Raw genomic sequence first — 14,989 nt, 5'->3', positions numbered from 1 at the left:
ACTAGACACATCTCTGGAAGCAAAGGAAATAAAAGCAAAAATGAAGTATTGGGACTTCTTCAAGATAAAAAGCTTCTGCACAGGGAAGGAAAGAATCAACAAAATTAAAAGGCAGCATACGGAATGAGAGAAGATACTTGCAAATGACGTATCAGATAAAGGGTTAGTATCCAAAATCTATAAAGAGCTTCTCAAATTCAACACTCAAAAAACAAATAATCCAGTTAAAAAATGGGCAGAAGGCATGGATAGATATTTTTCCAAAGAAAACATCCAGATGGCTAAGAGACACATGAAAAGATGCTCAACATCACTCAGCATCAGGGAAATAGAAATCAAAACCACATGAGACACCACCTCATACCAATCACGATGGCTAAAATTAATAACTCAGGAAACTAAAGGTGTTTCCGATGATGCAGAGAAAGGGGAACCCTCTTACTCTGTTGGTGGGAATGCAAACTGGTGCTGCCCTCTGGAAAACTAGATGGAGGTTCCCCAAAAAGTTAAAAATAGAACTACCCTAGGATCCAGCAATTGCCCTACTGGGTATTTACCCAAAGGATGCAAAATTACAGATTAGAAGGGTTACAGGTATCCTGATGTTTATAGTAGCATTATCAACAATAGCCAAATTTTGGAAAAAGCCCAAATATCCATTGACTGATGAATGGATGAAGAAGTTGTGGTAATCATTAGTGACACCACTTTCAGCCAAATGTCAGGAAATCACCAATCCAAAGTTTAGTCTTTTTATTTTTAGTATTTATTTATTTATTTATTTTGAGAGAGAGAGAGGGAGAGAGAGACAGAGCATGGGGGAAGGGCAGAGGGAGAGATTCCTTAAGGGGACTCCCCACTGAGTGGAATGGATACCACCAAGCATGAGATCATGACCTGAGCCCAAACCAAGAGTTTGATGCTTAACTGTCTGAGCCACCCAGGCACTCATAGTCTTTTTTATAACTTTACCACTGTCTTTTAAATTTTTTTTAAAATTTTATTTATTTATTTTGAGAGAGTGAGAGAGAGAGAGAGCACATGAGAGGGGGGAGGGCCAGAGGGAGAAGCAGTCTCCTCGCTGAGCAGGGACCCCGATGCGGGACTCGATCCTGGGACTCCAGGATCATGACCTGAGCCGAAGGCAGTCGCTTAACCAACTGAGCCACCCAGGCACCCTGTCTTTTAAAATTTTTAATGTAATGGAAAAAAATATTTATTCAACATCTTATCAGTATTTCTTATAAATACAATCTTGCAGAATTCATTCTGTTTTGTATTAAAATTACTGTTTTTTTTTCTTAGAATGACCTCCCTACCCCCATACACCCTGTGATACACATTTAAAAGTAAATACAACCAAACCAAGAGTAACATCTTGTAATATCACATAAACCTGGAAAAGAGTCTGGAACGTAGTAGAGTCAAAAGAAGGTTTTGTTGAATAAATACAAATAGGGAAGAAGTTTAAAAACTGTAATACAGGCTAGGTGCGCCTGGGTCGCTCAGTTGGTTAAATGTTTGACTCTCGATTTTGGCTCAGTTTTGCAATCTCAGGGTCCTGGGATTGACCCCCCTGCGCAGCTCTGCACTCAGTGTGGAGTCTGCTTGAGATTCTTTCTCTCCCTCAGCCCCTCCCCCTGCTCTCTCTCAAAAACAAATCAAAACAAAACAAAATAAAACAAGAATGTAACAGGCAATGAAAGTGAATCTAGAGGTTACAGAAATTTATAGAGAATAATAAAGCAAAAAATATCTTGAAAGTAGGTAATTAATTGTCTTGACTATTCAAACTCCAGGTTTTTATTTATTTTCTTTTTAATTTTTTTTAGAGAATGGGTGTGAGTGAGCAGGGTGGAGGTGGGGGGCAGGGCAGAGGGAGAGGGAGAGAGAATATTAAGCAGACTCCACATCCAGTGCAGAGCTCCAGGTGGGGGTCAATCTCACGACCCTGAGATCATGACCTGAGCCAAATCCACAGTCAGACACTTAACTGCCTGAGCCACCCAGGTGCCACACAAACTTTAGGTTTTTAAAAGAAAGCTGTGTTGTCTGGAACTTTGCTGGACTTTGTCTCTTTTGTAAATGTCACTTTTCTATTAGCAAAATCCATGACCAAGAAGAGGATATTCGGCTACCTCTCTGTTATGCCTTTGCTGTTGGATTCTCGATTCCCTTTTGCTTTTATTTCTAAATCCTTTCAGTGATCGTTTTGGTGGCTGTTGTTACTGTGTTGCCAAAGGGTAAGATTAATTTGGGATAATAGGTTTCAAAATGCAATAAACTGGGAATCAGAATACTTGGATTGTAAGTACAAATCTACCGCTAATAAGCTTTGAGATTCTAAAGGCTGCTCCCCCACCCCTCCTGCATGGCCTTCTCTCCTTCAAATAAAGGAGATGATGTTACTAGCTTTAAGAAGAAATAAAAGACATAATGTATTTAGCTCTTTACGGAAACCTGGTAGGTTTGCATTTCAATAGATCCGTTGTCCAGTTTCAAAGAAGCACCCATCAGTCCTTGCATGTTCTTTAGTGAGAGCATGGTTCTTCGTTTCTGTATCTTCCGCATTATCAGTCCCTGATCCAAAATATCCAGAATCAGACAATGGGAATTAGTCAGAATTTGTTTTGTCATATGTTTTTGGGGTTTAGCTTTTGGTGATTCCCTCTCTCCTTGTGTTTTAAGGGTAGAGAAGAGATTCTCCAGTCTATCATGGTGTCCATCCAAAGTCTCTTAGAAGGTTTTCAGATAGGTTGTTATTTCTCAGAGATCACCAACATATCTCATAACTTAGCCGAGAACACGATTTTCAATGATTTTATTCTTCTCAGTGATGCACAGCAAGTGATCTGAACCAAGAAAGCATATATTCTGATAAGACACATGTAAAATTCATTGTAACTAGAAAAGGAGAATTAAATGGATATGGGAATTTTAGTATAAATTTCAATACGTGGCATTATTTTCCTAGTCTTCCATAACAGAGTGCCACAAACTAGGTAGCTTAAGAGAACCAGACTTACTGTCTTGTAGCTCAGGAGGATAGAAGTCCAAAATGAAGATCTTGGCAGAGCCTGTGAAGGTTGTAGGGAGAATACATCTTTGGACCTTTGTAGCTTCTGGAGGTTTGTTTGCTGGCAGTTTGGGGGTTCCTTGACTTGCAGCTGCAGCAGGTCATCTACTGCCTCTGTAGGCAACTGGCGTTCTCCCTTGCCTGACTGGCTACCTCTTGGAAGAAGCAAGACGGTCTTTGAAGGAACTACAGTTATATGAAACTGAAACTAAGAGATTGGCATATCGATGGCAAAGTGAATGTCTGCAGATGAAAGCTCATGACTCCTGGTCCCCATGAATGCTAATGCACTCAGTGATTGCCAAGTGGTGTGTGGTTATGAAATTGTAGAAAAGTGTTAGGGGATGAAACAGAAAAGAATCCTTAGAATAAAGGCAGATTCATGTATTTAAAATATGCTAATTTGGAGAGGATAATCCTTGAAAATGGTGACTCTCAAAGGCAAGGGAAGTCAAAAGTGCTCCTCACTCTGTGTCTGTTAAAGGTAGTACCAATTCTCTTTACAACTAATGTTAGAATAAGTTGTCTCATCCCCAGAGTTTACCCATGAAGATTGTCCACTCATTTCAGTGTTTGGTGACATAAAAGGAAGGATAAATTAGAGTGGACAGTGTAGTCTGCAGCTAAACACAAGTTAGAAGCTGTGAATTCTATGGAATCTACCCATGAATCAAAGGACTACTTTTATATCTGAGGGATAATTTATAAGTCAGCAAAGTCAGAGTACATGCTTTAGGGACTGAGGATATGTTTATTTTTAGGGGCCCCAGGAGTGTCCTGCCCTATGTAACTCATTAACCTCAGTTGAAGTATGCAGAGTTTGGCTCTCCAAAGATAGCCAAAGAGGAAGCCTCTGGAGAGGTGACATCAACAGCTAATTGACTAAGTAGTCAATCTCTTCCTGCCACATTGATTGGGAGTGAAACTATGTCTCTATTTAACTACCATTTGCCAATACTATTTAATAGTATTAGCTGCAATATTTTTTGCTAGTGTTAAAATTCCTTTTTTAAATTGAGATACAATAATCACATAGCATTGTGTTAGTTTTAGGCATACAACGTAATGATTCGATACTGGTATATACTGTGGAATCATCACCACAGTAAGTGTGGTTAACACCTATTGCTGCACAGGGTTCCCTTTATTTTCTTTTCAGGAGAACTTTTCAGATCTATTATTTTAGCAATTTTCAATTGCATGATATGGTACCTCATGAATTCTGCCAATTAAATCTGGATCAGCTTATGGAGCTTGAGGGCAGCCTGAGACAGGGTAGCGTATGCTGAATGACTATAGGTGATATATCCAGGTATCCACAGCATCATTAAGGATGCCAGTCTTGGTGACTGAGAGGTCAGCCGATCCCTTTGCAGAAGAGAAGGCAAGAGGAAAAGGTTCTGTTTTGGGTGAATTTTGTCCCCCCACGAAACTGTGTTCATATTCTAACACCTTGTGCCTATGAATGTGACTTTATTTGAAAAGAGAGCCTTTGAAGATGTAATCTAATGAAGATGAAGATGAAGTCATCCATGATGAAGGCGGGCTTTAATCCAGAATGGCCAGTGTCCTTATAAGAAGGGAAAACAGAGACACAGACACAGAATACAGGGAGAACGCCATGTGAAGGAAAGACCGGAACAACGATGAATCTAGAAGCCAAAGGATGCCAAGGATTGCTGGCAACGCCAGAAGCTAAGAGAAAGGAATAGAACACATTCTCTTTTAGAACCTTCCGAGAGAGGGTGTCCTGGATGGCACCTGATTTTGGACTGGCATCCAGAACCGTGAGGGAATAAGTGTCTTAAGTCCTCAGTGTGTGGTACTTTTTATGTCAGCCCCAGGAAATGAATACAGTCACCTTTGATGGGAGAGACATATTAATTGTAAATATTCAAGTGTATGTGTCAGGATCGCCAATGGGCAGTATAGGATTGTACTTGGGGAAGGGACTCAGAACCTGATACACTTTGGCAATTCCCACTTTGGTGGTTCAGTTGAAGTACGATCATTTTTGAAAGGGAAAATGTCTAAAAAGAGAATTAAAGGTAAAGGACATAGAGTTTTAAAAGAATCAGAATGGTAGTGGTCACTGCCATGTAAGTATATTTAGGCTAAATAGTTTCATGAAAGCTGCATGAAGGGTATTTCAAGCCGAGAGTGGTGGATAGCATGGCTCAATGTAGGGCGACTCGGAAATGCGCTGCAGAAAAAGTGTGACATTAGCCAGAACTGCTAGTAGTTCTTTGCATTTACGTCACGCTTTCTAATTTATTATGAATTTTCACATTCTCTGTCTTATTTCCCACAGCACCGAGAGTTAACATTATTGTTACTGTACAGGTGAGGATACTCAATGGGGAGGTTAAATTCTTTTCCTGAAATGTCACAATTTTAAATGATGGGGCCAAAATGTGAACCCAGACAACCAACACTATGTTCTTTCCAGGGGACTTTGAAATATTTTTCAACTGCTTTCAATAAGGCCCTACTCTTAGCAGGTAGAGACTAACGGTTACCAAAAGTCAGTGATAATAAGTGCTCTTAATGTTTTAGTCAGCGTGCTGAGCATGCAAAGATCTCCTCACTGTGTTTATAAACTTTATGTTTATAATTTATATAACTTATAATGTTAAGGTGTTAATAATGTAGAGAACTTAATTACACAAGAATTATAGGGTTGGTCCCCAAATGGCCAAACTTAAAAGAATTTTAATGTATGAAAATAGAAACTGGCTCCAACTGTTTTAAGTTTCCTTGTATATTCAGCAGCCTGAGCAGGGATTTGTTCAGTGGTCAAATATTCAAAGAAGACATAGTAAACCAAATTTTGGAAGCTTCCTAATGCACGTGTTTTGTGTGTATGTACACGGTTGTGTATTTGGGAGTGGGAGGGTGTGGGTGAGGGAAATGTAGCCAGGGATTTATGGCCTCTTTCCACACGTTTGGGCTTCTAGTGCTCTCAGTTATAGCCTCATCACAATCACTCTACCTAGTTGGTTTAGGTTCCAGGAAATTCCCAGCAAGATGAAATAGTTTGGGAGCATCCTTCAAGAACCCCAGAGGAGCAATGGAGCGTCCAGCTCCAGAGTGGGAGAACGTTTCCGTGAAAGGGTCAGAGTCATGCCTTGTGCAGAGAGGGTGAGGGACTGTGTGGTATGTTGAACAGGGAGCGAGCACGTTTGTTACCACTGACTCTGGGTGGAAATGCAGGTGAACATATGCACGATGTCCTACCTTTTGTGTTAGATGAACATGTGTGTGAAAGCCCTTCAACAAGGAGACAGGAATAGACTTTTTCTCAAAGGAGACATACAGATGGCTAACAGACACATGAAAGATGCTCAACATCACCCATCATCATGGAATTACAAAATCAAAACCACAAGGAGATATCACCTCACACCTGTCACAATGTCTAAAATTAATAATACAGGAAACAACAGATACTGGTGAGGATGTGGAAAAGGGGAATTCTTTTCCACTACTGCTGAGAATGCGAACTGGTGCAGCTACTCTGGAAAACAGTATAGAGGTTCTTCAAAAACTTAAGAATAGAACTAACCTATGATGCAGCAATTACACAGCTGGATATTTACCCAGTGGATACAAAAATACTGATTCAAAGGAGTACATGCACTCTTATGTTTATGTATTTATTGTCAGAGAGAGAGAGAGCAGAAGCAGGGGGAGTGACAGGCAGAGGGAGAAGGAGGCTCCATGCTGAGCAAGGAGCCCGATTCAGGCCTGGATCCCAAATCCTGGGATCATGACCTGAGCCAAAGGCAGACACTCAACTGACTGAGCCGCCCAGGTGTCCCTTCCCCCTGATGTTTGTATCAGTATTATCAACAATAGCCAAGTTATGGAAAGAGCCCAAATGACCATCAACTGATGAATGGTTAAAGAAGATGTGGTATATGCATTTGCAATGGAACATTACTCAGCCATGAAAGAGGACGAAATCTTGCCATTTGCAGCGACATGGATGGAACCTAGAGTATATTATGCTAAGTGAAATAAGTCAGTCAGAGAAAGACAAATAGCATATGACCTCACTCATATGTGGGATGTCAAAAAGAAAACTGATGGGAAGGAGTCCAAGATGGCAGAGGAGTAGGAGACCATAATTTTGTCTGGTCCCAGGAATTCAGCTAGATAGCTATCAAATCATTCTGAACACCTGGGAACTCAACTGGGGATCTAAGAAAAGAATAGCTGCAATTCTAAAAATAGAAAAGCGACTACTTTCTGCAAGGTGGGAGGTGTGGAGAAGTGAATCCGTGGTGAAATACAGAAAGACAGATCATGAGAGGAGGTAACCTCTGTTAGCTGGCTACTGGCAAGTGATAAAGCAGTGGAGCACAAAACCAGAACTTTTAGAGTCTGTTCCCATATGAGGACCATTGCTCAGGTGGACAAGTAGGGGCGGAACCCTAGCTGGGACAGTGTGGTGTTAGGATCCTCAGGGTCACGGGAAGACTGGTGGTGCCTGAGTGTGTCAGTGTTCACAGGCATTGGTGTGGGGAGGCTGGCTGCAATGGGTGAGCTCAGGAGTTGGCTCTTGGCTCGGGTTTGCCATAAACTGTGAACCTCAGCACAGGTGGGCGACTGCTCTCTGAACAGGGGCCCAACAAATGGCAGAATGGCGAGACTCTTCTTTCTCCCCTGGGAGGAGTGGTGCGGGAGTGTGCTGCAGGAGTGTGCAGGGTTTGGAGACTCCAGATGGGGTCGAGTGCCTGAGGTAGAAATGCTCAGTCACAGGCCAGGTGAGCACAAAATGCGGCAGGAGACCAGGGAGACAGGAGTGACTCACCGCTTTTCTCTGAGGGCTCACTGAGGAGTGGGGGCCTGAGCTTTCCTCTCTGGGGCTGGAGGTTGGGAGTCTGCCATTTTCATTCTCATCCTCTAAAGCTGCATGAAAAGCCTTCAGGGAACAAAAGTCACATAGAGCACACTGGAGCAGATTAATTAGCTTGGCTCCCTGGCAAGGGTGGTTTAATTCCACTCCGAGCAAAGACACTTGAGGATCAATGCAACAGACCCCTCTCCCAGAAGATCAGCAAGAACATCCTGCCAAGACCAAGTTTTCCGATCAATGAGAACTGCAAAACTCCAGCACTAGGGGAAACAGTACACAGAATTCATGGCTCTTCCCCCATGATTTACCCCATAATTTCAACTGAAATTAAAAAAAAATTTTTCCTTTACTTTTTTCAATGAATTTCTTATTTTATCAACTCCTTTTTTAAAATCTTTTTTAATTTTCATTTTTACAGTTACCTTCTATCCCTTCATTGCATTTAACCTTATTTGTGTATGTTTATAAGTTTTTCTTACTTTACAATTTTGGGATATATTTTCTTTGAACAGACCAAAATACACCCAAAATCTAGTGTAGGGCTGTGTTCTTAGTCACCTGTCTGACCATATTCTCTTTTTTGTTGTTGTTTTTTCCTTCTTCCTTTTGTTTTGTTTTGTTAATGTCTTTTTAAAATTTTCATCTTTACAGTTATATTTATCCTTTCAATGTATTTAATTTTAGTTTTGTATATATAAGGTTTTTTTCTTTACAATTTTGAGATGTAGTTTCTTCCAACAAAATGACCAAAATACACTCAGAAGATAGTGTATTCCTCTGTTCTGTTCACCTGTCTGCTTATATCCCTTCCTTTGTTGTTGTTGTTTTTGGTTTCTTCCCCCTCTTTTGTCTTTTCTTGTCTTTTAAGTTCCATTTTTACAGTTACAATTTATGCTTTCATTGTATTTAATTACACTTTTGTACATATATGTTTTTCTTTCTTTAAAATTTAGGGATCTAGTTGTCCAAAAAACAGACCAAAATATACATAGAATCCAGTGTATGTCTTCATTCTTCTCACCTCTGATTATATACTCTTCCCTCCCCCTTTTTTCTTTCTTTCCTTTTTTTTCTCTCCCAGTTTTGGGTCTCTTCTGATTTGTTTAGTGTATATTTCTCAGGGGTCGTTGTTGCCATTTTGGTATTTTGTTCTCCTGTTCATCTTTCTTCTCTGGACAGAATGACAAGATGGAAAAACTCACCTCAAAAAAGAGAACAAGAGGCAGTACTGAGTGCCAGGGATGTAATCAGTATGGACATAAGTATGATGTCAGAACTAGAGTTCAGAATAAGGATTATAAAGACACTAGCTGGGCTTGAAAATAGCATAGAAGACACTAGAGAATCCCTTTCTGGAGAAATAAAAGAACTGAAATCTAACCAAGTCAAATTAAAAAAGGCTACTAGTGAGATGCAATCAAAAAGGAGGCTCTGACTGCTGGGACAAATGAGGCTGAAGAGAGAATTCCTGATATAGAAGACAAAACGATGGAGAATATCAAGTTGAGAGAAAGAGATAAACAACTACTGGATGACGAGGTGAGAATCTGACATAAGTGATATAAGAAAGTAAACAATATTAGAACAATTGGGATCTCAGAAGAAGAAGAAAGGGAGGGAGAAGGAAGAGAACTTCTCTAATCTGAGGAAGGAAACAGGCATCAAAATCCAGGGGGCACAGAGAACCCCCCTCAAAATCAAGAAAATAGGTCAATACCTCGACATCTAATAGTGAAACTTTCAAATCTCAGAGACAAGGGGAAAATCCTGAAAGGAGCTCAGGAGAAGAGGTCTGTAACCTAAAAGGGTAGAAACATTAGACTGGCAGCAGACTTATCCACAGAGACCTGGCCCACAAGAAAGGACTGGCATGATATACTCACGGTGCTAAATGAGAAAAATATGCAGCCAAGAATACTATATACAGTTAGAATGTCATTCAAAATAGAAGGAGAGATAAAAAGCTTCTAGGAAAAACAGAAATTAAAGAAAATGTGATAACCAAACAAGCCCTAGAAGAAGTATTAAAGGGGATCCTCTAAGCAAACAGTGAGCCCCAAAGTAACATAGACCAGAAAGGAACAGAGACAATCTACAGATACAGTGACTTTACAGGTAATACAATGGCACTAAATTCATAACATTCAATAGTTACTCTTACTGTCAGTGGGCTAAATGCTCCAATCAAAAGACACAGGCTATCAGACTGGATAAAAAAGCAGGATCTATCCACATGCTGTCTGCAAGAGACTCATTTTAGATCCAAAGACAGCTCCAGATTTAAAGTGAGGGGATGGAAAACCATTTATCATGCTAATGGACATCAAAAGAAAGCTGGAATGGCAATCCTTAGATCAGACAAATTAGATTTTAAACCAAAGACTGTAATAAGAGATGAGGAAGGACACTATATCCTACTTAAAGGGTCTATCCAACAAGAAATTCTAACAATTGTAAATATTTATGCCCCTACCAGGGGAACAGCCAATTATATAAGGCAATTAAAACAAAATCAAAGAAACACGTCGATAATAATACAATAATAATGGGGGACTTTAACAACCCACTCACTGCAATGGACAGATTATCTAAGCAGAAGATTAACAAGGAAACAAGGACTTTGAATGACACACTGGACCAGATGGACTTCAGAGACATATTCACAGCATTCCATTCTAAAGCAACAGAATACGTATTCTTTTTGAGTGCAAACGGAACATTCTCTAGAACAGATCACATCCTGGGTCACAAATCAGGCCTCAACCGGTACCAAAAGACTGGAATTGTTCCCTGCATATTTTCAGACCACAATGCTTTGAAACTGGAACTCAATCACAAGAGGAAAGTTGGAAAGAACTCAAATACCTGGAGGCTGAAGAGCGTCCTACTAAAGAATGAATCAGTCAACCAGGAAATTAAAGAGGAACCTTAAAAATTCACAGAAACAAATGAAAATGAAAACACAACTGTTCAAAATCTTGGGATTCAGCAAAGGCGGCCTAAGAGGGAAGTGTATAGCAATACAAGCCTTTCTCAAGAAACAAGAAAGTTCTCAAAGACACAACCTATCCCTACAGCTAAAGGAGCTGGAGAAAGAACAGCAAATAAAGCCTAAACACAGGAGGAGAAGAGAAATAATAAAGAATAGGGCAGAAATCAATGAAATAGAACCCAAAAGAATGGTAGAACAGATCAACGAAAGTAGGAGCTGGTTCTTTGAATGAATGAATAAGACTGATAAACCCCTGGCCAGACTTATCCAGAAGAAAAGAGAAAGGACCCAAATAAATAAAATCATGAATGAAAGAGGAGAGATCACAACTAACAATGTAGAAACTAAAACAATTATAAGAACATATTATGAGCATCTATATGCCAACAAATTAGGCAATCTGGAAGAAATGGATGCATTCCTAGAGATTTATCAACTACCAAAACTGAACCAGGAAGAAATAGAAAACCTGAACACACCCGCAACCAGCAAGGAAATTGAAGGAGTAATAAAAAACCTCACAAAAAACCAAAGTCCACAGCCAGATGGCTTTCCAGGGGAATTCTACCAAACATTTAAAGAAGAATTAATACCTATTCTTCTGAAGCTGTTTTGAAAAATAGAAATGGAGGGGAAACTTCCAAACTTTTATTATGAGGCCAGCATTACCTTGATTCCAAAACCAGAAAAAGACCCCATCAAAAAGGAGAATTACAGACCAATGTCCCTGATGAACATGGATGCCAAAATTCTCACCAAAATACTAGTCAATAGGATCCAACAGTACATTAAAAGGATTATTCACCACAACCAACTGAGATTTATTCCTGGGCTGCAAGGTTGGTTCAGCACACACAAATCATTCAAAGTGATACACTACATAAATAAAAGAAAGGACAAGAGCCATATGATCCTCTCAATAGATGCAGAAGAAGCATTTGACAAAGTGAAGCATCCTTTCTTGATTAAAACTCTTTACAGTGGAGGGATAGAGGGAACATATCTCAATATCATAAAAGTCATCTATAAAAACTCATAGTGAGTATCATTCTCGATGGGGAAACCTGAGAGCTGTTCTCCTAAGGTCGGGAATACAGGAGGGATGTCCACTATCACCACAGCTGTTTAACATATTACTAGAAGTCCTAGCCTCAACAATCAGATAAAAAAAGAGAGAGAGAGAGAAAAGAAAAGAAATAAAAGGCATCGGATTCAGCAAAGAAGTCAAACTCTCATTCTTTGCAGATTACATGATACTGTGTATGGATAACCCAAAAGACTCTGCCCCAAAATTGCTAGAACTCATATAGGAATTCAGTAAATTGACAGGATACGAAATCAGTGCACAGAAATCAGTTGCATTTCTATACCATCAGTGAGAGAGAAGAAAGAGAGATGACGGTGTTACTGCCATTTACTATTGCACCCAAAACCAAAAGATGCCTAGGAATACCTAACCAAATAGGTAAAGGATCGGTACTTAAAAACTATAGAACACTCATGAAAGAAATTGAAGAAGACACAAAGAGATGGAAAAACGTTCCATGCTCATGGATTGGAAGAATAAATATTAAAATGTCTATGCTACCTAGAGCAATCTACCCATTCAATGCAATCCCTTTCAAAATACTATCAATATTTTTCATAGAACTGGAACAAATAATCCTAAAATTTGTATGGAACCAGAAAAGACCCTGAATAACCAAAGGAATGTTGAAAACGAAAACGAAAGCTGGTGGCATACAATTCTGGACTTCCAGCTCTATTACAAAGCTGTAATCATAAAGACAGTATGGTACTGGCACAGAAACAGACACTTATATCAATGGAACAGAATACAGAGCCCAGAAATGGACCCTTAACTCTATGGTCAACTAATCTTTCACAAAGCAGGAAGGAATATCCAATGGAAAAAAGACAGTCTCTTCAACAAATTGTGTTGGGAAAATTGGACAGCCACATGCAGAAGAATGAAACTGAACCATTCTCTTATACCATACACAAGGATAAACTCAAATTGAGTGAAAAACCCCAATGTGAGACAGGAATCCATCAAAATCGTAGAAGAGAACACAAGCAACAACTCTGTGAGCTCGGCAGCAGCAACTCCTTGCTAGAAATGTCTCCAAAGGCAAGGGAAGCAAAAGCAAAAATGAACTATTGGAACTGCATCAAGATGAAAAGCTTTTGCACAGCAAAGGAAACAGTCGACAAAACCAAAAGACAATGGAGAGAATGGGAGAAGGTATTTGCAAATGACATATCAGATAAAGGGTTAGTCTCTAAAATCTATAAAGAACTTATCAAACTCAACACCCAAAGAACAAATAATCCAACCAAGAAATGGGCAGAAGACATGAACAAACATTTCTCCAAGGAAGACATTCAAATTGCCAACAGACACATGAAAAAGTTTTCAACATCACATCTTGTGTCAGGGAAATATGAATCAAAACCACAATGTGATACCATCTCATGCCAGTTACAATGGCTACAATTAACAAGACAGGAAATAACAAATGTTGGTGAGGATATGGAGAAAGGGGAACCCTCCTATACTATTGGTGGGAATGCAAGCTGGTACAGCCACTCTGGGAAACAGTATGGAGGTTCCTCAAAACGTTGAAAATTGAGCTACCTTATGACCCAGCAATTGCACTACTGGGTAATTTACCCCAAAGATACAAATATAGTGATCCAGAGGGGCACCTGCACCCAATGTTCATAGCAGCAATGTCCACAATAGCCAAACTATGGAAAGAGCCCAGATGTCCAGTGACAGATGAATGGATAAAGAAGAGGTGGCATATATGTACAATGTAATATTATGCAGCCAACAAAAAATGATATCTTGCCATTTGCAATGACATGGATTGAACTAGAGTGTATTATGTTAAGTGAAATAAGTCTGTCAGAGAAAGGCAATTATCCTATGATCTCCCTGATGTGTGGAATTTAAGAAACAAGGCAGAGGATCATAGAGAAGAGAGGAAAAAATGAAACAAATCAAAACCAAAGAGGGAGACAAAGCACAGAAGACTCTTAATCTTGTGAAACAAACTGAGGGTTGCTGGAGGGGAGTGGAGTGGAAGGATGGGGTAACGGGGTGATGGACATTGGGGAGGGTATGTGTTATACTGAGCACTGGGCATCGTGTAAGACTGATGAATCACAAGGACACCTGGGTGGCTCAGATGGCTTCAGCTCAGGTCATGATCTCGGGGTCCTGGGATGGGGCCCGGCTTTGGGCTCCCTGCTCAGCGGGGAGTCTGCTTATCCCTCTCACTCTGCTACTCCATCTGCTTGTGCTCTCTTGCTCTCTCTGTCAAATAAACAAAATCTTAAAAAACAAACTGATGAATCACAGACCTGTACCCCTGAAACAAATAATACATTATATGATAATTAATCAAATTTAAGTAAAAAAAAATCATTTTTTCCCCCAATAACCTCATGAGAAGTTTGGTAGAATTTGGTTGCCCTCCTTTATATTCAGCTTAAAGATTAGACTGTGCCTCATTATTAGCTCTGTGATCCTGTGTACAGTGGTTATGGAGAGTAAGTGAAAAAAGAATTCACATATTTACGTTTATTTATTTATTTTTAAAGATTATTTATTTTAGAGAGAGAAAGAGTGTGCATGAGTGGGGCGAGGCGAAGGAGACAGAGAGGGAAGCAGACTCCCTGCTGGGTGGAGAACTCTATGCCTAAGCTGGGCTCATTCCACACCCTGAGATCATGACCTCACATATTTACATTTAAAATTAAGGAACTGAATGGACTCTTATTTATATATTTATATGTAAATGTTTTGGACAGTTGTGACAGAAAAGCCTAAACTATTTTGTAAAACATGTAGGTCTTTATTTATTTATTTATTTTTTAAAGATTTTATTTATTTATTTGAGAGAGAGAATGAGATAGAGAGAGAGAGAGCACAAGAGGGAAGAGGGTCAGAGGGAGAAGCAGACTCCCTGCTGAGCAGGGAGCCTGATGCGGGACTCGATCCTGGGACTCCAGGATCATGACCTGAGCCGAAGGCAGTCGCTTAACCAACTGA

The sequence above is a fragment of the Eumetopias jubatus genome, unplaced genomic scaffold (assembly GCF_037043125.1).
Source record: "Eumetopias jubatus isolate StellerSeaLion01/CBP00866 unplaced genomic scaffold, mEumJub1_p1.0 scaffold_6, whole genome shotgun sequence".
NCBI classification, from domain to species: domain Eukaryota; kingdom Metazoa; phylum Chordata; class Mammalia; order Carnivora; family Otariidae; genus Eumetopias; species Eumetopias jubatus.
The sequence above is the reverse complement of the archived record's forward strand: the minus strand, read 5'-3'. Positions refer to the sequence as shown.